Raw genomic sequence first — 21,201 nt, 5'->3', positions numbered from 1 at the left:
ATTCCTTGGAGCACCCAGGTCCCAGGGTCCCCTGTTCTGTCAACTTCCATGGATGTCTCGCCACATACTGTCTTCCCTGGTGCTTCCCCTGTGTCTTCCCTTCCTTCCTCACTCACCTATAGGTTTCTGGAGGGCGGAGACTGTGCCTGAACATACTGATACTCTCTCCACAGTGCTTAACACAGAGCTAAAGACGTGTTCAATAGCTCTCACATGTAGGATTCAGTTGTGGGCCAGAGGCCAGGTGTCGAGAGGTAGAGCTAGGGGCATTGTGAATATTGATTAAGGATATTGTTAAGAGAGATCTAGATGCCATACTTTCAGGTAAAGATCACATTATTAGGAAATTTTCATCCCATATATTCCCATATAATATGATTACTCATCATTCATTCTTTCTCTCATTAATATGTAGAGATTTTCCTATTGGGAAACAGACAAGAAGCAAGAAAGGAAATGTTTAAATAATTACAGAGGGTGATAAACATCTCAAGGAAATAAACAAGAACTTGGGATAAAGAATAACAGAATCTTCTTTAGATAGGGAGGTTAGCAAAGCCTTGATGGTCACCGTCACATATTTACCCTACTATAATTATGAGCTAATTCAATTTCTAATCTGAAGAGCAAGAATGATAAAATCATCAACAGTATGAGAATAACAGCCTTGCCACCAGAAGGCGTCATTGTCAATCCAACCTTAGGCTTGGCTCCTTCTCTGGTGGCACTTCCCAACCTCACCCCTGCCTGGACAAGAGGAAAGTCAGGGCCCTCCCCTGGCCTCAGGATGGACCCTGCCCCCTCTTCTCCAGCCTAGGAGTTGGGGGGAAAAAACAGGTGTTAAGAGTTTTGACCTTGTTAAGGACTTGGTGACAGATCAAAGTATAGGTCTCTGAATAATGCCTCAGGATGTGAGAAGCTGAGGCAGAGATAAGACAAAAATACTCAAAGAGAGAGGCAAACTGCTCTCAGAGAGAATCCCCTTTCACCTCCCACTTCAGTCTCTGTGGGTTCTGGGCTCTGTACACTAGGGGGAGCTGGTCAGGGCTTATAGGCTTAGGGAAGTGGAAAGATATCCTAAGTAACCATAGAGACCACATCCACCCACTTCCCTCCACCCCTCCCCCCAACAATCCAGCCCTTGTCATTCCTGATCCCCCTCCAAGGCTGAAAACATACAAGACTGTGAGGAGCAGCAGTCTGCCAGTATCCCAGGAGGTTCTGCTAGTTCTTTCATCACCAGGGTCTTGCTTTGACTACTTTCCTGCCCTCACCCTCCAGGACAAGTTCATAGCATTAGTTGTGGTCTCTTCCAGGGCAGATGGCACAGGAAGAAAGGCTTGGGAGTGGGTAGAAGAATCTGAGACTGGCACTTGCTATTAACCCTTTACTGACCCTGCTCCCTTTTGGGATAACATGTTTTGGTTTCTAGATCAAGAGGAATGGTTCCCCTTCACACAGAGGGCCTGACCTCCTTGGTCATGCTGAGGGACACCACAGGCTGTTGAGAAGTTCTTACTGAGGTTACCGTAAGTTCCTTTAATTCAAGTTGAAGCCCTCATCTCTCTTCATTCTTCTCCCATCCCATTGTGACCAGCTTCTCTGCAGGTGGTATCCTGCACAAGAGTAAAAGCCTGTACCTCTTCAAGAGGAGCCCTGCCTCTCTGCTCCATTGTCCAGAATTATGTCTGGAGGACTCTCCCTGCTTTGTATTGAGAGATACCTGTTAGGAGAGGAAGAACTATACTTTCTTCTAGCTGCTCAGGGAACACACAAGACACACATCTGATTATCAGACATGGGCAGGCATTTGGAGTAGGGGTACATACAGAGCCCTTGAAGTCAAACAGCCCAGTTCTTTTCCAAGCAGCTCCACTTCCTGTACCTCAAGCAGGGGTAGATCTTCTAACACCTGCACCAGGGTCAGCACCCTCGATGTGATGAAGTGGGTTAGATCTGGCAAGAGATATGCTATGGGAGCAAGGAAGAGAGGTGGAAAGAATGAGCACTGCTTGGAAGTGGAAAAGGAAGAGTGAGGCCATGACACGCATGGAGGCAGGGGAATGGGGAAGCTGACTCCTGACCCCAGGGAGCCCAGATTTGTATCTGGCACACAGTTCATAATTGATAAGCCATACTCATAGTCTAGTCTCAGTTGAAGATCCTCTCTGCAGTCTCTCCCTCAGTGGTCAGCACCATTGTTGGATCCCTTCTGAGGCAGACAAAATAGTGCCTGTGGCTCAGGAAAGGTCAGGGGAGATTCTGGTGGGAGAGCTGACATTAATGAGGGTGAATGTGGACAGATTTTCCCAAGGCTTTTTTCCAAAGTAGGAGGCTTAGGGAATGGGAGGCAGAGGATGAAAGAAGGTTCAAGTATCCTCTCTGGGTTCACTGGATTAGGGGATCAGAGAGAAAGGGAGGCTTCAGTCAGAATCACATCTCCAATAACTGCTTTATTTCCTACTTTATCCCCTTTCATCCACAACCTAAGTGATTGAAAATAGAGAGTAGATGGTTAATAGCTTCCCTGATCCTCCATTCCCCATCATCTAAGTTTATCTTGTCAGGTCTCCCTGGAGCAGATACTCCTGTGACCCATCTCTTTCAGGAGAATGCCTTTCAGTCCCAAGTCCCTCCCAGAACAGGTTCTGTAACAGCAAAGCAGCATGTGTATTGGGGGTTTCTCGCTCACAGCTGAACCCGTGTTGTTTTCCTACAGAAACACTGTGTGTCTCTTTCCCCATTCCCCTCCTTTCTTACTCTTTTCCCTCCTCACCACTCCTGTTTCTTTCTATAACCACCTGCTGGGGGTGGGGTAATGCTCTATACATTCTTGTCTCTCTATTCTTCCTTCTTCATTCTTTTGAGTCTCCCCTTTCAGCATCTCCCTCCCCTCCATCCTTGTCACTCTTCTGTCTCTGCCTGGTCAGCTCTTCCTGCCTTCTTCTGGGTCATTTCACTTCTCTTTTTCCTCTCAATCTTCATCCATGATCCAACTTTGAAGAGTTGGGGAGATCAGTTTTAGAGGCAGCATCTGGGGGGAAGTGGGTTTTGGGAACAGTAAAGGCATGGTGGTCAGACATCAGGAAGAACCTGATAGGCACTGACAAAGTGGCATAAGTGACTTCTACCCATCTTCCCTCTTAGATGGGACAGAGGTGCAAGTGACAGAGACTAAAATAAAACTGGTTAGATTACATGGTCAAGAGCCCTCTTTGCCTCATGTCTATGCTTAACAATATCCAAATATGAGGGGTGCCTGGGTGGCTCAGTCAGTTAAGCATCTGAGTTCAGGTCAGGTCATGAGCTCATGTTTCACGAGTCTGAGGCCTGTGTCAGGTTCTCTGCTGACAACTCAGAGCCTGAAGCCTACTTTGGATTCTGTATCTCCCTCTCCCTCTGTTCTTCTACCACCCATGCTCTGTCTTTCTCTGTCTCTCAAAAATATATAAGTGTGAAAAAATAAAACTTAAAAAAGCACACATATACAAAAAAAAGGTCAAAACAAATTTGAGGACTCACTGGCAAGTGCAAGTGGGGATACAGCATTCCTAAGTGCATTCTCTCTCTAGTAATAAGGAAAGTTGGGCCATCCATGACTTCCAAGCACACAGATAACCTGATGAAGGGGCGTAAACTCCAGCGTTTAAGGCACGATTTTGTATCCCAGCCACAGAGAACTGCTCAATGTGATAGTTGAGGTACACAATTCTCAGAGAGTGCCTCATATTTTTCAGTGGTTCAAGAAATCATATGCCAGTGGGGTCCTGTTATTATTCCCACAGAGTAATAAGTGTGAAGATTGCCTATAGATGAGACAAATTACATACTGTGACAAATTCTCTGACATTTACAAGTTGCCTCGCTTAGGTAAACAACAAATATTCAAAGACAATCAATCAGAAGTACAATTTAACTTTCACAAAATTGTGTTATTGAAACATAAATTTTCTTTGTAAAATCACCCTCATTTCCAAAGAGAGCCAAATATAGACTATCACCTTTGGAAAAGAAGTCTAATTTTAACAAAAGTGACCTTGTTATTTACATAAGCTCACCAAGAATAGTGATTGACCTGATAGATTCTTTTAAACTTGCTTTGCTAGAACTTTTCATAAGGACTCTCTTGATTGTTCTTTTCATCGTCTCTCGAGGCCAAAGGCCAAGCCATATACCTGCCACCAGATTTGCCTGTGATCCTTGTGGAATTGGGTGAATTTCTCTTCTGCAGATTCCCGAAATACCCTGAGGAGTCCCACACAGGCCAGGAAGTCATATTGTTTAATCACGTGGTAAGGCTGCTGAGAACTCTGTTAAGCAAGTTATCAGGCCAACATTACTCAGACACTTTCTTGGCTCCATAAAGTCAACCTTAGTTCCTTAAAGCTGCCTGGTCATATCTGAGTCTATGCATGGGTCTCTTAAACATGACATTCTAGACAAAGCCTTGGTCATATAACCAATGTTTCCACTGATGCCCTGTTACAAGGAGAACACTTTCTTATGGAACTTATGCAAAGAATGAACTTGCCTTGAAACAAGACTCACTAAGAATTTCAATAAGCAATTCTTTAGTGTTCTATCTTATTTGGATAAGACTTAGATAACTAATGAAATCAACCCAATGTTTCATTTCACTTAGCACAATTTTAAAAATTTCAAATTGCTAACGATTTTGAAAGCTATGCACATATACCTTTTTATTTCATTTTATAAAATTTTTTAATGTTTTTGTTTATTTTTGAGAGCGAGAAAAACAGCATGAGCAGGGGAGGGTCAGAGAGATAGGGAGACACAGATTCCAAACACAGGCTCTGTGCTGATAGCTCAGAGCCTGACACGGGGCTCAAACCCACGAACTGTGAGATCATGACCTGAACCGAAGTCGGACACTTAACTGAGCCACCCAGGCCCCCCTACACCTCTTTATTTCTTCAATCAACTTATTCTTAACAATTACTCATGAAAACCTTATGAGACAGACATATTAATCATCATTTAGGTCACCTTTTTGCTGACCAATGGGAACAGACAGAACATGAGCTGCTTTGTCCTTTACTAAAACTTGGTAGAATAAAAGTTTTATGTTTAATGCTGATATGTCTAAAGATGTGTCTTAAATTTTAATGAAACCAACAAATTTACATTTAAGTTGGGGTGCTTCTTGCTCCCTGATCATGAGGATAGGTGGAATAGGAGCCTTTGGCACACCAGGCAGGCAGAGATGCAAGGGAGCCTCCAGAAAGGCCAGAGGTGGATCTAAAGTTTGGACTAACATTCCTTTCTTCTTTTGGTCTTCTGTTTTCCTCTTGCAAAAAAGACCAAAAACGTCCTCTCCACCCTTTAATTAAGATATTTCCTGATGGACTACTTTCTTTGGGATCAGGAGTTTTCCCATTTTCTTCCAAGGCAAAAGTTGAGAAACAACACAGAAACAAACTATGACTCCATGAAACCCAGAGTACCTCTCCTGGGATTCCTTTGTCCCCTGCCAGGCACAGAAGATAGCATTCAGGCCTGGGGTCTGAGGTTGGAAGTTAGATGGACCTGAGGCCTTCACTCAGAGCTTGTATTGGAAGTGTTGTGAGGCCCTGCTCTGACCAGGGAGGGCCACATGTAGAGTGGGTCCAGGGTGGGGAGCTGGCCAGATAGTGTGGTAGAGTCCCGTCCCTAAGGAATGTCATGGAAAACCCGCCTCGAGATAAGAGAAGGCAACCTGGCTATATGCGTAGGTGACATCCCTCATGACCCCATACAATGAGACCACCCAGCCGGGCTGCACTGGAGAATGGCCCTAGCCCCTCCCTGTTCTGTGTTCTGGGACTGGTGGAGATAATGGTGTCCAATTGGGTCTCACCCCAAGGAGGGAGGTGGTAGTGCAGACCCTTCCCTGTCTTTATCTGGTGTTTGATTGGGGTTTAGGCCTCACCCCAAGGTCTGCACCTTCCTCCTGTTTCTGGTTGCCTCTGACTCAGTTAATAGGCCTCTCAAGGCTGCAGTCTTGGAGCCCCTGGGATGCTGGGCCAGGTGTGGGGAGTGGCAGGGAGTCCTGCTGTGATTTCTTGGGCTTCACACTGCACCTGACCACCTGCTTCCTGGTTGGGTCTCTGCAGACTGTTTTCTCTCGGGCTTCTCTTACAGCCTCCCTTTCCTTCCTCCATTTCCTCCTCACACGGCCCACCTATCCTCATAACCTGAGTTGTCACAGCAAGATCTCTCTTTCCTGAGACCCTTGGCGTTGTCCTCCTGCCTGGCGAGGAGGATGAGTGGGTGGAGATCTGGGAGGAGAGGGTCCTGGCTGTGGTGAGACACCAGGCCTAGCTCTGGGCCCATACGTGCATTTGTTGTCAAATTGTGGCTGTACTGAAAACTGCAGCATTGGGGTCCTTGCTGAGAAGGCAAAGGGGGAGGGCCTGGTTGGTATTTAGAGGGGAGCAGGCCTCAGAATTGCTAAGTGACATTGGAGGTTAGGGGGGCAGTGGAGAAACAGGAGGTCTTGGGCTGAGCTGGAATCCCAGCTCTGGTCCTCCCCATGTGCCCTCTTTCCCTGAACTCACTATCCTGTAGAAGATAGGAAATAATTGCAGGGGCTGCAGGAAATTATCCACGGGACTACTGTGAGGATTCGCACTGTGGTAAGGTTGCAACATACCCAGCACATAGTATGCGCTCAATAAATCTCTTATTATTTGCCCTTCCTCAGTCTGGTCCCCTGTCTCCTTAGCCTGTGTCCAAAATATGTTTAGAAGAGGAAAGAACTAAATTGATAGACTGTAGAAGACAAAACCAAGAGTCAGGAATTTTATTAGGTTCAGCCTAACAAGTGTACTAAGCTCTGAACACAGGAAATGCTCATGAGTGTGGACAAGAAGGGAGAGTGGGGAGTGGACTGCACCCAGAACAGAGGAAACCATGTGAATTGTGCACTGGACGAGGGGAATTTCAACCCCAGGAAGAATGAAGGCTACCCAAAGTCCAGCCTGTGTTCATCCTGTGGTGGCAGCACTGGCCACCCTCTGTCCCTGCATCATGGGCCCGTGTCTGCTGGGGCTGCAGAAGGTCTAGGAATCCAGGTCCCAGAATACGCTCACCTCCAGACAGGACCTGAACTCTTGGAGCCTCAGACCACTTCTTCCTCTCCTCTGTATGCATGTAGTTAGGTGTGTGTGGGTAAACAGACACACACACACACACACACACACACACACACACACACACATGCCCTGGGATCTCTACAGGAAAGCACTGCCCCACTGAAGATGGATTCCCTCCAGCTGCCTGCTTCCCTGACACTAAACCTCACAGGCTTGTGTAGGCTCAGATGATGTCCCTGCCTGGGTTTCCTTCTCAGTTCTCTCCTTTCTCCAAGGGAGCGATATCAGTGAGTCACTCTCTAACCTCTATGTGTGCTGGGCATTGAAGAAGACCCAGAGGGAGGAGTGGGGGCCTCGTCCTGCAATAAGTCGTGGCAACTGCTAAGATGAGGCTGAGACCTAACACAGGGAGGCACAGTGCTCTGGACGCTCTCTTGCAAATGTTTGTGAGCTGAGTTGGAGAAGGGCAGCTGGAGCAGCCTCCATGACTTAGATGATGGGAGACTGGCAATGTCCAAAGGTGGGAACATGGAGGAAGACAGATCTAGATGGTGTCTTACGAGACAAGGAGTATGATACTCATTTACTTAGCAAGCAGCAGGAAAATGGAGAGGATAATTCTGAAGAAGATCATGATCTTGAGGTAGAGAATGTGAACCTTATAGACAGACGAGGCAGAAATTTGCAGGTGCATGTGCATCCGTGGGCATGTGTTCGTGTGTGTGTGTGTGTGTGTGTGTGTCTGTCTGTCTGTCTGTCTGTGTGTTTCTGTGTGTCTGTGTGTTAGGGAAGCAGAAGGATGGAGAAGGCAGGCACTCCTGGACGTGGGACAGCAATGTGAAAAATGCCATGGTTGAAGCTCCCCGGTGGAATGACACGGCCTATGACATGAGGATGACTGAGCCTGAGCCTGGACTGCATAGGCTGTTGAGCCATGGCTGGGAGGACACAGCTGCCAGGCCAAGATACGGGGGTAGTGGGCAAGAAGCCCTTGAGGACCAGGAGGTGGTGAAAGGAAGAGGGAGACAAGGATGGCAGATTGAGATCATGGGAAGACTGAGGCTTTGAGAACGTTATCCTGGTTGTCCCTTCACCCACTACTTCTGTGGATTGAATTCTGGATTTTAAAGCTCAAGATCTGCAAAATGTGATCTGTTTTAGCCTTTCATCTTTAGAAGGTAAGGTATGACCACCCCACTTCCCAGATGAGGCCTCAACTTTGCCAAGCTCTCCTGGGCAGAACATGCTGGAAAGGGACTCAGGAGGAGGGCTTTTGCCCTCTGGTAAATAACATCCCCCACACATAACAAACAGGCCCCAAGCCTGACTGCATCCCAGGGCAGAACCTCCAGGAGGGGGCACCACAGTGCAGTCCTTTGATTCTTTGCTCTGCCCTTTCCAGTTCTGCTACTTGAGCAAGTTACTTAACTTCTCTGTGCCTTAGATTCATTATCGGTAAACCAGCAACACTAGTACCTGGTTCTGTAGCCTGTCTTTGAACAGACAATGAAATATATGCAAAAGAAGTGTGTTGTAAAGGTTTGACAATTTAAATGTACCAGACATTTTCATGGGTTTGTTATCCATCTGGATATCTGCTTTGGAAAAGTGTCTACTTGTCTTCTGCCCAGTTCTTCACTGGATTATTTGTTTTTCGGGTGTTGAGTTTGGTATGTTCTTTATAGATTTTTGATACTGACCCTTTATCCAGTATGTCATTTGCAAATCTCTTCTCCCATTCCATTGGTTGCCTTTTACTTTTGTTGATTCTTTGCTGGCAGAAGTTTTTTTATCTTGATAATCTCCCAAGTGTTCATTTTTGCTTTTGTTTCCCTTCCCTCTGGAGACATGTCTAGTAGGAAGTTACTTCAGCTGAGATCACAGAGGCTGATGCCTGTTTTCTCCACTAGGATTTTGAGGGTTTTCTGTCTCACATTTAGATATTTCATCCATTTTGAAGTTATCTTTGTGTATGATGTAGGAACAGGGGCACCTGGGTAGCTTATTGGTTGAGTGTCCTGTTTCGGCTCAGGTCATGATCTCGCGGTTCATGGGCTCGAGCCCCGTGTCAGGCTCTGTGCTGACAGCTAGCTCAGAGCCTGGAACATGCTTCAGATTCTGTGTCTCCCTCTCTCTCTGACCCTCTCCTGTTCACGCTTTCTCTCTCTCTCTCTTTCAAAAAGGAATAGACCATTAAAAAAAAGTAGTCTCATTCCATTTTTTTTGTGTGTCACTGTCTAGTTTTCCAAAAACCATTTGCTGAAGAGACTGTCCTTTTTCCATTGGATACTCTTTCCTGCTTTGTTGAAGATTAGTTTTCCATACATTTGGGGGTCCACTTCTGTTTTCTCTACTCTATTCCGTTGATACTTATGCCTGTTTTTGCACCCATTCCATAGTCTCTTGATGATTACACCTTTGTAGTACAGCTTAAGTCCAGAATTGTGATGCCTTCAGCTTTGTTTTTCTCTTTCAACATTACTTTGTTTATTTGGTCTCCATACAAATTTTTGGATAGTTTGTTCTAGCTCTATGAAGAATTCTGGTGCTATTTTCATACATGAAAAGATGGTGAACCTCATTTGTCATCAGGGAAATAGAAATCATAACAATGAGATACCACCTCACACCTGTCAGAATGGCTATTAATGAATAAGTCAGGCAACAACAGATGTTGGTGAGGATACAGAGAAAGGGGAACCCTTTTGCACTGCTGGTGGGAATGAAAACTGGTGCAGCCACTCTGGAAAAGAATGTGGGGTCCCTCAAATGTTAAAAATAGAACTATCTATGACCCAGCAATTACACTAGTAGGTATTTATCAAAGGATACCAAAATGATGATTCGAAGGGGCACATGCACTCCAGTGTTTATAGCAGTGCTATAGCAATAGCCAAATTATGGTCATATCCTAAATGTCCATCAACTGTTGAATGGATAAGGATACACACACACACACACACACACACACACACACACACATATACATATATGTATATGTATTTTTATACATACATACACACACACACACACACACAGTGGAATTCCCCTCAGTGATGGAAAAGAATGAAATGTTGCCACTTGCAAGAAGGTGAATGTAACTCAAATTTATTATGCTAAATATAATAAGTCAGTAAGAGAAAGACAGATAGCATTGATTTTACTCATGTGTGCAATTAGAGGACACAACAGAAGAACATATGGGGAAGGGAAGGAAAAAGGATAAAAGCAGAGAGGGAGGCAAACTGTAAGAGTCTCTTAAATACAGAGAAAAACTGAATGTTGCTGGAGTGGAGGTGGGTGGGGGGATGGGGTAGATGGTTGATGGGCACAAAGGAGGGCATTTTTGGGGGTTGAGAACACATTGTTATATGTAAGTGATGAATTGATGGGTTCTATTCCTGAAGCCTAGACTACACTGTATATTAACTCAATTGAATTAAAATTAAAAAATAAAGGTACTAGGCAATTTCCACCTTCCTCTTCCTCATCTTTGCTATGTTCTCAGATGATGCTCTCCATACCTGGTGGACACATTAGTTTTCTGTCTCCCAAGCTCATTGCAACTCCAGCCTCTAACTCTGGCATTTCCTTCCTTCTGATCTTACTTAGTAGTCTCAATCTCTGTTTCCATAGTCCTTTCCATAGGTCCCTCAGCAGTGGAAGGTTCTGGATACACTCTATTAACCTATGTGATTTCCCCCGCCTCCACCCCAGGGTTTCTTTTCTTGTGTGTCTCTCTTCTCATGTCCCAAAAAGAGGCCCCTGCCTTCTCCTTCCTTTGGATTCTTTCCTTCTCTCTGGCCTGGGTTCACAGGGTGAGTCCAAAGAATGGATACTGAGAGGTGCTGACCAGTTGAGATCCAATAGGAGAGGGAAACCTTGAAAATTGGACATCAAACTAGGTTTCTGCATGTGGGGTCTTCTATAGGCTGTGTAATTCTTCAGAATGTTTGCCATGACTAGAAGCAGAATACAATCATCTCCTTCCTGGAACATAGTGTTAGAGGAGAATTAATTTCGAAAAGTTCAGAGAGACTGTGTTTTGTTGTCTTATGTGGGGCACATTATCTTAGAGGTCAATCCCACAGGGAAAGAAATAGCAGTCAAGAGAAACTTTCCTTCTCCCATGTGTGCTTGTGTGTGTGTGTGTGTGTGTGTGTGTGTGTGTGTGTGTGTGTTATGCCCAAGTTTCCAATATCGCCCCAAAAGAAACCAGAGACTTCCAGGGAGACCGAGTCATGCATGCAAAAGCAAAGGACTTTATTACGGGCTTAAGCTCAGGCTCACAGACTCCACCAACCCACTGGCCATGTGGAGAGAGCCCCGAACATGGTGGCATAGGGGCTTTCTTAGGAAGGGGGCGTTATAAGAAATGACGACACAGGTACAGCGATCCATTCCCTACCCCCTATCAATACTGGCAGTTGTGGGAGCCAATCACAACATTTAGAGTATTGACCAATCACAGAATGGGCCCAGGACCCTCATGTATGGCGTGACTAAGACCCTCACGTAGGGCGGGGCATGACTAGCCCCCATCTTTAGGCCCTCCCCTAGAAAGGTCAAAGGTGTTAGCTGACCTCTCCTGATTGGGTGCCACAAGAGTTGTCCCTCCTTCCCTGGGCAATGTGCGCCCTTCCATTGGCCAATGATACGGAGAAGCCGGCACCTTGGCCTTTAAGTACAGGGGAAGCCTGAATCAGACCTGCGTCCTTACATGTGTGTGTGTGTGTGTGTGTGTGTGTGTGTGTTTCTCTGGTCCTAGCATTCACCAGCTCTGCTCTATGGAAGTCAACTTCAAGTGCATTCTAATTGCTTTTGCAAAAATTGGACCAATCTCTTTAGCGGAGGCAATTTTTGAAGTCCAGGATCTGGTCCAGTGTGTTTCATAAATGATGTGTGTCCATGGAGGAGGAGGAGGGTACAGGGTAGAACTTGGAGAAGAAATGTAATTGCCCAGTTCCTATCTAAAATTACACAGAAGCCCTAGACGTTCAAATTTATTAGATTTCAAAGTGTCCCTGGAGGTGGGATGGACCTAATGGGTTTTGCTCCCTAGTGTTCCTAGCAGGGCTTTTCTGGAAGGTTCTCTCACCACCCTCCCTCCTAATGCTAAAACAACTCCTTGGGGCTCTGACTATAACCAGATGTGTGGTCCCTGGGACCTTCAAGTGTGATGGCCAGAGTTGGGGGCAGGGAAGACAATTCCCCTTTAGATTGCTTGAGTTAATGTTCTTCAGGTCTCCACTGGCCCTGAGAGGAGCTGTGGGAGCTAGTCTTTGCAGAGCTCCAAAAAAGCCTGGGGGGAAAGGCAGGGACCAGTGTTAGATTTGTATAAACTTGGCTGGTTGCTTCTTCACAGGTCCCTTGAAACCTAGATTCAAGCCTGTACACAGGTCTCAAGGTCAAGGTCACTATTCTCTGCTTCAGTTTTTCCTTTTGTAGGTTGTATGTGTGTGTGCGTGTGCGTGTGTGTGCATGCGCACATGCGTGCACGTGTGTACCTTTATGCTCAGAGCTGCTTGAAGGCATTGATGGTGACTCCTTGAAAGATGTCTACATTGTCCACCCCACCTTAATGGACAGTCGCTAGTATCCTATTTTTCTTATACTTTGCAGGTTCTTATTTAGCTCTCAGTGTAGATATAGCCCCAGTCCTTACCCTCTCCTCCCTCTGCTCCACGTGATCCCTAACCAGTGTGTCCCAAGAACTTTCTACAGAGGTTGTCAGTCTCCTTTGCCTCTGTTTCTCTTTCTCCATGGCTCTCACTCTCCCTTGCACTAGTTGTGACAGGCTGCATTAAGTCTGAAACATTTAGGACTGAGCTTCGGGTGTCTTTTGAGGGTAGCATTTTGGGGTATAGTGTAGGGGTGGCAGTTTTCATATCCATTTAGGGGTCTCTGGGATCCCCCAGTGCCACTGGGAGGGAGCTTTGGGCATTGATGGAAGCACATTCACCCTGTCAGTTTTCTATCACCCAGCAGTACCTGAGGGGGGCCACGCTCTGCAGGGAGCTTGGTGAGATGGAAGAGAATCATTAAGCAAACAATATGTCCCGCTTCCTGGCTTGACTTCCTTCTCCTACTCCACACCTATCTCCTTCTGTTTCTTTGTCTTGTCTCCTCCCCCCTCATCCCTGCAGCCCTGACTTCTTCCTTCCTACTTTTCCTTTTTCACCTTCACTTGCTGTCAGGCAAATCTGTCAATGGGCCTGTCTTTCTGACTCCAAATATTTAAAAAAAATTTTTAATGTTTTTAATTTATTTTTGAGACGGAGAGAGACAGAGCATGAGCTGGGAGAGACAGAGAGAGAGGGAGACATAGAATCAGAATTAGGCTCCAGGCTCTGAGCCCTTAGCACAGAGCCTGATGCAGGGCTCAAACTCACAAACGTGAGATCATGACCTGAGCGGAAGTCGGAGGCTTAACCGTCTGAGCTACACAGGCACTCCCCCTTTTTTCCCCCACATTACCAAATTGAAATTTATTGTCTGTTAGTTTGTAAAACTAACATCTATTTATACACAACACATTAAAACACAAAAAGGTTAACTCTTCTTCCAGTTACTGTCACAGAACGCAAACGACCTGCAGACTGGATCACACTGGATTGCAAGTGTCACCAGAATTGCTTTGGAAACATGATCGTGTTGGAGCAAGTCACATTACAAATCCAACAGCACATAATGCAGCCAAAACCTTTTCCACGGATCGGAAAATGAAACGCCTTTTGGACGTGTTCGTTGGGCATCAAGTATGATGCAAAGAGCTGGTTCTGATCTGCGGACATTCTGCTCTGCCCTCGCGCGGGTATGGGGCCAGCTGTGCAAGTCCTTCCCTCTGGGGACGCACATAACCGAGGCAGAAATGGTCAAACGCGACGTCTAAAGCCTAAGGGCGGCTGCCTGTCCCCTTGCTGCTAGTCCCGGCCAGCACCCCGTTAAGTTCTCGCCTGGTGGGCGGCAGGAGCTCCAGGTTCCTGGGAACCACCGCTGGCTCCAGCTCCTCTTCTCCCAACACCTGTTTCAACCACCGGTCCGCGCTGGTCTCCTGCCTGAAGTAGCACCAGGCGACCAGAGCCATGAGCGCGAAGCTGAAGTGCAGCACCCTCCACCAGGGCCGCTGCTGCTCCCCTCCCAGGGACTGCTGTACTGTCCAGCTGGACGAGGTGGCTTTGCTGGAGGAAAAGCGAATGGGACGTTTAGGGTCGTCCTCTTCGTCAGCCTTGGCCGCGGGCTGGCTCTGAGCCTAGACACCAGGCGGCGGCTGCAGGTGGCGGGAGGCCCAGAGCAAGAGCCTCAGCGCCGGGACAGCCCTGGAAAAGAGACAGCCCTGAGTGCAACCGCCCGCGGTGCCCGCCCTTGGCCCCTCAGAGACCGCGCGCAGCTCACCCGGTTGACGGCGCACACAAGACGCGCCTCATCACGACGCGGGCTACGCACTTGGCCCTGACTCCCAATATTTTATGGTCTGAGATCTTCTGGAACTGAGTCTGCCCTCAGCTCTTCTTTCTGGCTATCTCCCTCTCTGCTTCCCTCCCTCAGTCTTTAAAGGTCTCTGTTGCCATCACATCTTTGTGAGTTTCACCCTGTGTGCCTTTTAGTTTCTCCTCACACATCTCCTTCCATCTGACTCCTTTTGCTGTCTCCCCATCCCTGTTGCCTCACTTGCTCTCCCTCCCGTCTCTCTTCCTTGTTTCTCTCATCTCTGTCTCTTCCAGCCTCTGCCCCTTTCTTTGGCTCACTCCACGGCCTCCTCCCTTCTTCCCTCCTCCCACACCTCAAGGTTCAGATATTTCCTGTGAAATCACTTACATGGGGTCCACCTTCCAAGTCCCCACATTGGGTCCCTTTTTCCAAGAGAGAATTATGACCCCAACTTTGTATCCTCTACATTCCCACCCCAGTGTTAGTCAGATCTTTCCCTTTCTTTTTCTTTTTTTTTTTAAGTTAAAACATTGTAATGGGGTCTGCACAAATGGAGGGAGTGAAGAGTGGAGAACATAAGGCCATAGAACACAGGAATACAATGACATGGGAGGGCCACAGCTTCTGTCCTGGGGGAGGGGGTTGAGAAGAAAAAGCTGGAATTGGAGCTGGTGTGGAAGAGGGATGGGGACACAGTGTCTGCATCCCCACACTTCAGGAAGCACCTATACTCCCTGGATCTTCTCATTTACCCTGCACCCTACAATTCCATCTCTTGTTCTATCTCTGGCCAAGGTGGCCTTCTTTTGGTCCCTTTGACTTGCTTTAGCCAATTAGTTATTCCAGTAGAATGATGTTTAGGGCCTGACCCCAAAGAACCTCACCTTATGAACTTACTACAGTTGCCTTCCCTGGTTCTGCCCTTTCTCCAGTCTCACATTTTCTGGTGTCTGGGACAGAATGTCTGATTCCCCTCCTTCTGCTCCCCCCACCCTTTAAAAAAAGAAAAGCCCTAGCTCCCCAGGGAGAGGCAACAGACAGTAGTGCAGGTGGAAGGGGAGAGCAGGGATCACCAAGGAGAGGCTCACACATCCCCGTGGTAGGGCAGGGCAAGGGGAGGGTACAGGGAGGAGAGGGAGTGAGGGCACTGGCCCCTCTTGTCCTCTGCCACTCCTGCCCACTGCCCAGGAGGCTTCAACACAACCAAGGGGACAGGTGTGTGTGGGGTCAGGATTGATAGGGAAGAAAGAGGAGCAGGAGAAGCAGTTTGTGAATACCTAGCGAATCCCCCTAAGAAACATCTCTTCCTCCTTTCCTTCGAGAGGCTATATGGTTGGTGAAGATATAGAGAGGAGGTGGTAGAAAGCTAAAGGGGAAGAAGATAGAGTTCCAAGGGACTTTCCTCTATTTTCCACTCTCCCTGCCACCAAGGTGGAGCTCACAGAGCAGGTAGGAAGCGTCTGAGAGGTCATAGCATTCCTTCAGCCACTAGAAGGAGTTCACAGCTGGGTGGGCGAGTGGGGGAGGGAGGACCACTGCCAAGTCCACCACCATCCTCACTGCTGTCTCAGAACAGACCTCACCCTACTTTGGTTGCAGAGCTCACAGATGTGTTGAGGGTCCTCACAGTGCACTCCTGTGGTCAGAAATATAAGCTGACTTCGGCATTTTGACACACATATGACATGGCACCTTCTCATGTCACACTGTGTCCTCCCTCAGTGGATCCTTCTTGGTAAAAGCTGACTCACATGGATCATATTTGAAGGGCCCTCTGCGGATCACATGACTGCTGAGGTTATCCTGAGGGAGAAGGTCTCCCACAGTGGGAGCAGTTGCAGGGCTCATGCTTTGCACGATCCTGTCCTGTACGCACACATGGTAGCTCCCTGGGCCCTTGCACTTGCAGCATTGCAGGCATACTGGACATGGGCAGTTCTTCTCTTCTGAAGCCACAACATGCCTTGGCTCAGGCAGAAGATGTCATGGAGGCCTTGCCACACATGTCATAGGTGTGCTTCTCCTGGATGTGCTTTCTAGAGTGGGTCCTGGTCACCCTCCACCAGCTGCCCAGGACCCCTGCAGCCCCTGTGACTGCCCAAACTCTTGTACCACTGTCTTCCCATCTGTCACCAGGTCGCTCAGATGGGGATGCTCAGGGGACTCAAGGGTACCACCGTGGGCATCTCTATAGCACCTGGGGAGTGACAGCTGCAGGTCTTGGCTCATGTGTGTAGGCTTGATGCTTTGGGATGTTGTAGCCATCTGCAACTCCTTGATGCAAGGGCGCATGCTGGAGTCCAGCTCCAGCAGGTTCAGGTTCCCCTGAAGGGGAGACAGTGTCAGCGCTAGAGAGAGATGAGAGAGCCACGAGTATTCTTTCTTGGTCACCAGGCAGACATCTCTGTTCAGTCTAATTTGGTGTCTTTTGTATTGGTTAAGCAATAACGTGAAATCAGAAAATAGGAATTGTTTACGGTTTCTAATTCTTAGTGATAAGGTGCTTTCATCATCAAAGGTATTCAGAAACAAGTTTTACAGAAGTATTTTTGTAGAACCATCCCAATTTATTCTTGGCATCAGTCCCCAAGATTAAGAAATTAACCTATCTTACTTTGTATGGGTTGGTTTTTGGCCGATAATTATGACTTTGTTTTTAATTAACAAGTTATAACCAAGTCATGTAATGCACTTCCAGTAAGGTTAAGTAAATTTTATAACCAAGAGAATAACAGGATATTTTTAGTAAAAACAGCATAATATACATGTTATTTAAGTTAGTAACGTTAAAATTAAAACATAGGTTAAATTGTATATAGATAGGCTGGGAGTTATTTTATCTAGCTCCTGAACCACAAGAGAAAGAATGTTTGTTGACAAGTTGCTAGAGAAAGCCCTTTCTTTGATGGAAGCATAATGGGGGCTCTATGTGTGTTGACCTTGCACATGGGTTTCTAATTTTTTATCCATCCTCATAGCTGAAGTCAGTGCAAGGGAGACTATTTGTGACTCCAATTAGCAAAGGCATATGCAGCAACTTATGTCCGGTCCTTGTCTGTTTCTTATCTCTGAGTTAGGCTCTTCTTCTCCCGGCCAGAGTTAATTGTAACACTTGTGTTCTTAGCCCCCCTTATGTTTTGGGTCTGCAAGGCTCATTAGAAGAGCCTTTTGTCAAATATTCATAATGTTTTGATCCAAAATCTCTTATGCAGGGACAGGAAAATGCCTTTTATTATGGTGTATGGGGAATATTGGTCTGATTTGGAACATTGTAAGGTCTAATTAATAGCAACAGACTTAATTTCACATGGGCAATACTAGCAGAAGGAAGTACCAGCTCCGACTCTCATGGCAGGAGCTATGCAAACGTCTGCCATTTTCTTACTGTGACTGTGTCATCCAGCAAGGCCAATGCGGCTCCCAGCAGGTGCACATGTAGGGTCCCTTGCTCTTTGTCTTCTCACAGGCAGGTGTGGCTGGGCCACAGCAACCACTGAGATTGGAGCTACCACGGCAGTGGCAAGGCCTCTGCGAGGGTGGCTGCAGAGACAATAGTGCGGCCTGGGCATCTGGCACAGACACCGTTGGGGACAGGGGAAGAGACTTCAGAGTGGCTGTGTCCATTATGAAACAGGAGGCCAGGCCAGGGGCACAGCAGCAAGAGTAGCAGTGATGGGGCAGATACCTAGGTGGCAGCAAGAACCCTGAGGAAGTCCACCTGGAAGAACCTGGACGCAGAGCCTGGGGCCTGGTGGTGGTGCAGTCATGACCTGGAATGGAATACCCTGGGAGGCAAAAAAGGGGGGGATGGAGCTCAGTCCTGACCTGAAAGGGGTTTTGGGTGAGTCTGTTGTGAATGGAAGGTGTTCAAGAGGCCACCCACCCCAGGGAAGTGCAGACCATCCAGGAAAAGGGGTGGCAGCAGCATGTTAGGGAATACAGGACATATGGTCTTGGCCACTCATTGGCCCAGTGGGGCTCTATTGGAGCAAGGGGCACAAGCCAAACAGCACCCAGGCTCTGGGCCCAACCTGGCCTGCCAGACTGGGTCAAACTTAAAGCATGGCCCTAGGGCCCTTGGGCTGCCTGAGCACCTCTCCTGGCCTATGAGAGATAGGGGAAGAGGGATCCTGGGCCATTTGTTTCATTACTTGATGATTGTCTGGGAGCCCTGTATTTCCCCAGCCATCCGCCTCTACCCAAGGCGGTGAATAGCACAGGGAGAAAGGGGAAAAACATTGCCCTTGGTACCAGATGCAAAAATACACTGACCCTCCCCCTGCACTTCCCTGTCTTTCTCTGAAGCAGATGCATATTTGGGAAACAAGTCCCAGGTTAAGGCAGAGGAAGAAAGCCTAGGATTGTTGGAACAGACACAAATGAAACCCCTAGGTGCCCCTCCCCTACTGTTCTGTCCTGACAGCCATCCTTCCTATTCCTGCCTGTCTCCTTTGCTTCTAGGAATTTTGGCTCTGCAGTCCTGGTGGGGCCACTCATCCACTACCCAGCATCATACCTGGAAAAAAAGAAGTCCTTAATTAGTGCCTTAGGTCCCTGCCTACTGGAGATGTGTTAGCATAGGGTCAATGTGATTTGTAGGCTTTTCTCAGTTGGAGGTTCTTCCTGATACCTGTAGAAGTTCTTTCTGCTCACATTTCAATGTTCTGTCTTAGTGTAGTTAGTATAGACTCTGTCCCTTTAAGGGTCCTGCTGCTACTCTTCTCTCTCTTCCCTCAACCTCCACCCCCATGTTTAAGGCACCTAATTTAGGTATAGGGAATCTCAGCACTATCAAGAGAAGTCAGTGGTGCCCCTTTCCCATGAGACCAATGGCTTCTTGGGCACATCACTTATGCATTCAGCACTTGGTGTTAAGTAGGCCCCACTTTCTGCATCTAAAGACATCTTGACTTCTGTTTGAAGATTAACATTCTCCAAAATGTCCTTTGGTCACTGTTTCAGGGTATTGAAACCCATATGTTTTGAATGTCCAGAGCAGGAAGTTCTCTAGGTAGGGACTATATCTTTTTCTTTACTTCTTTCAACAAATTGCTCAATGCATGTCCAGTTAGAATATGCTATGAATGCTGAGTGACTGTCTGAAGAAATCCCTCGAGGTGAAGCTTAAGCAAGTGTCCTTTTAGTTTTAATCCTGGAGTGAAGTGAAATAAGAATGAGGGAGTAGGCATGTGTGGTGCTGATAGAGGAAACTGGTAGGGGATTCTGAGGGGTGTTTGTGGTGTTTTTCTATTCTCGTTTACAGGACTGCTGAGTGGGCTCCTTCACTGAATTTGGGACTGTCCTCCAAATCACCACAGGCTGGTTCTACGTGGCTTCCCACATGCTCTTTCTGCCAACCAGAACCTCTTCCATACCCTGTTACTTCCAAATGCAGATGTTGGGTCAACAAAGTCTCCAAACAATTCCCATTTTAGTCCTCAGTCCACCTCCTCACACATGCAGCATCCCAGTAGTCTTTCACGGCCCATTTCCAGCTTTCCTCCGGGATTCTGCCTAACCCACCTCCTTCACAGTTCCCCACCCTTCCCATGAACCCTCCTCCCAGGCACTCCAGCCCTCCAATGGCCCCGCCTCCTGATGACTCTGCTTTCCTGAGGGCCTTGCCTCCCCATTGACCCAACTCCCTGATTGCCCACTCTAAGCTCCACCCCAAGTCCTGACTGCTAGGCCAAGCTCCTTCCCTCTTTCTCTCCCTTGGTTTGAATTGCACTTTCTTTTCAGCTCTTTCTCCTCTGATACAGAAACAACCCATGGGTAAGTGACCTCTTATGTTTCTAGAGTTGACATGAAAACTGAGGCAGAGACAGAGAGGAAGAAGCCTGGGCAGGAAGTTCAGGGAGCTGTCGAAGGCCTATGGAGTTTGAGTAGAGGGTATTTTCTGGCACCAGGCTGGACAGTGGATTGGGGGAGGGGATTCAGACCAGAAGCCTTGTGAGGTGGGAAGGGCAGGTACATTTGCTGGGGTCAGAGTGATTTGGAGACCTACATTCTGTTCTCCTCCAGATCGGAAAGGTTCTCAGCTCTGCTGGGGAGAATATGAAGTAGAGGAGGTTATTCCTGGGTGCTTCTTCCCCAGAGTCTTTCCCAATTCTTTGCCCTGCCCTCCTTCATGGCCTTTCTTCTCTGAACTGGTGCAGAGCTTCCTTTATTCTTCTTTGTCTTCCCCATAGGGCCTAGAGCATAGTATGCTTAGACATGATTCTTGAATGAATGAAGATTCTTTCACTTGGTTCTGCTGCCTCCTTCATGTTTTGACACTTTCCACTGGAGATTCTGAGAGTCTCTGTGTCCTATCTTCTTAGGGAGGACATAGCTGTGGGCTTTGCAAAATAGCAGGTCTAGTTTGATAAGGTGGTCCACCATCACCAGAGAGGATGTGAGGGTTTTCTTCCTCCATGTTCAAAAAGCTAGATATCGATTTTTACAGCTGAAGGTACCTCCCTGCCTTCCTTATCGAATTTAAAAAAAAGTTGCATAGTGGGGGCTGATTATATGCTAGGTCAGGCTGTAGGAGGCAAGATTACCAAGTTCCCCTGGGGTGTGACTGCTTCATAGTCTTCGAAACACTTTAAGAACTTGGTGTTAAGTAGGCCCCACTTTCTGCATCCAAAGACGTCTTGACTTCTGTTTCAAGATTAACATTCTCCAAAATGTT

At 47.3% G+C, this 21,201-nt stretch overlaps 1 pseudogene; it reads right to left on the bottom strand.

Annotated features, from left to right (window-relative positions):
* Window positions 1-14,038: 14,038 nt before the first annotated feature.
* Window positions 14,039-14,521, bottom strand: LOC115303659 (annotated as a pseudogene).
* Window positions 14,522-21,201: the final 6,680 nt, after the last annotated feature.

This window comes from Suricata suricatta, chromosome 10 (assembly GCF_006229205.1).
Source record: "Suricata suricatta isolate VVHF042 chromosome 10, meerkat_22Aug2017_6uvM2_HiC, whole genome shotgun sequence".
NCBI lineage: Eukaryota > Metazoa > Chordata > Mammalia > Carnivora > Herpestidae > Suricata > Suricata suricatta.
The sequence above is the reverse complement of the archived record's forward strand: the minus strand, read 5'-3'. Positions and strand labels throughout refer to the sequence as shown.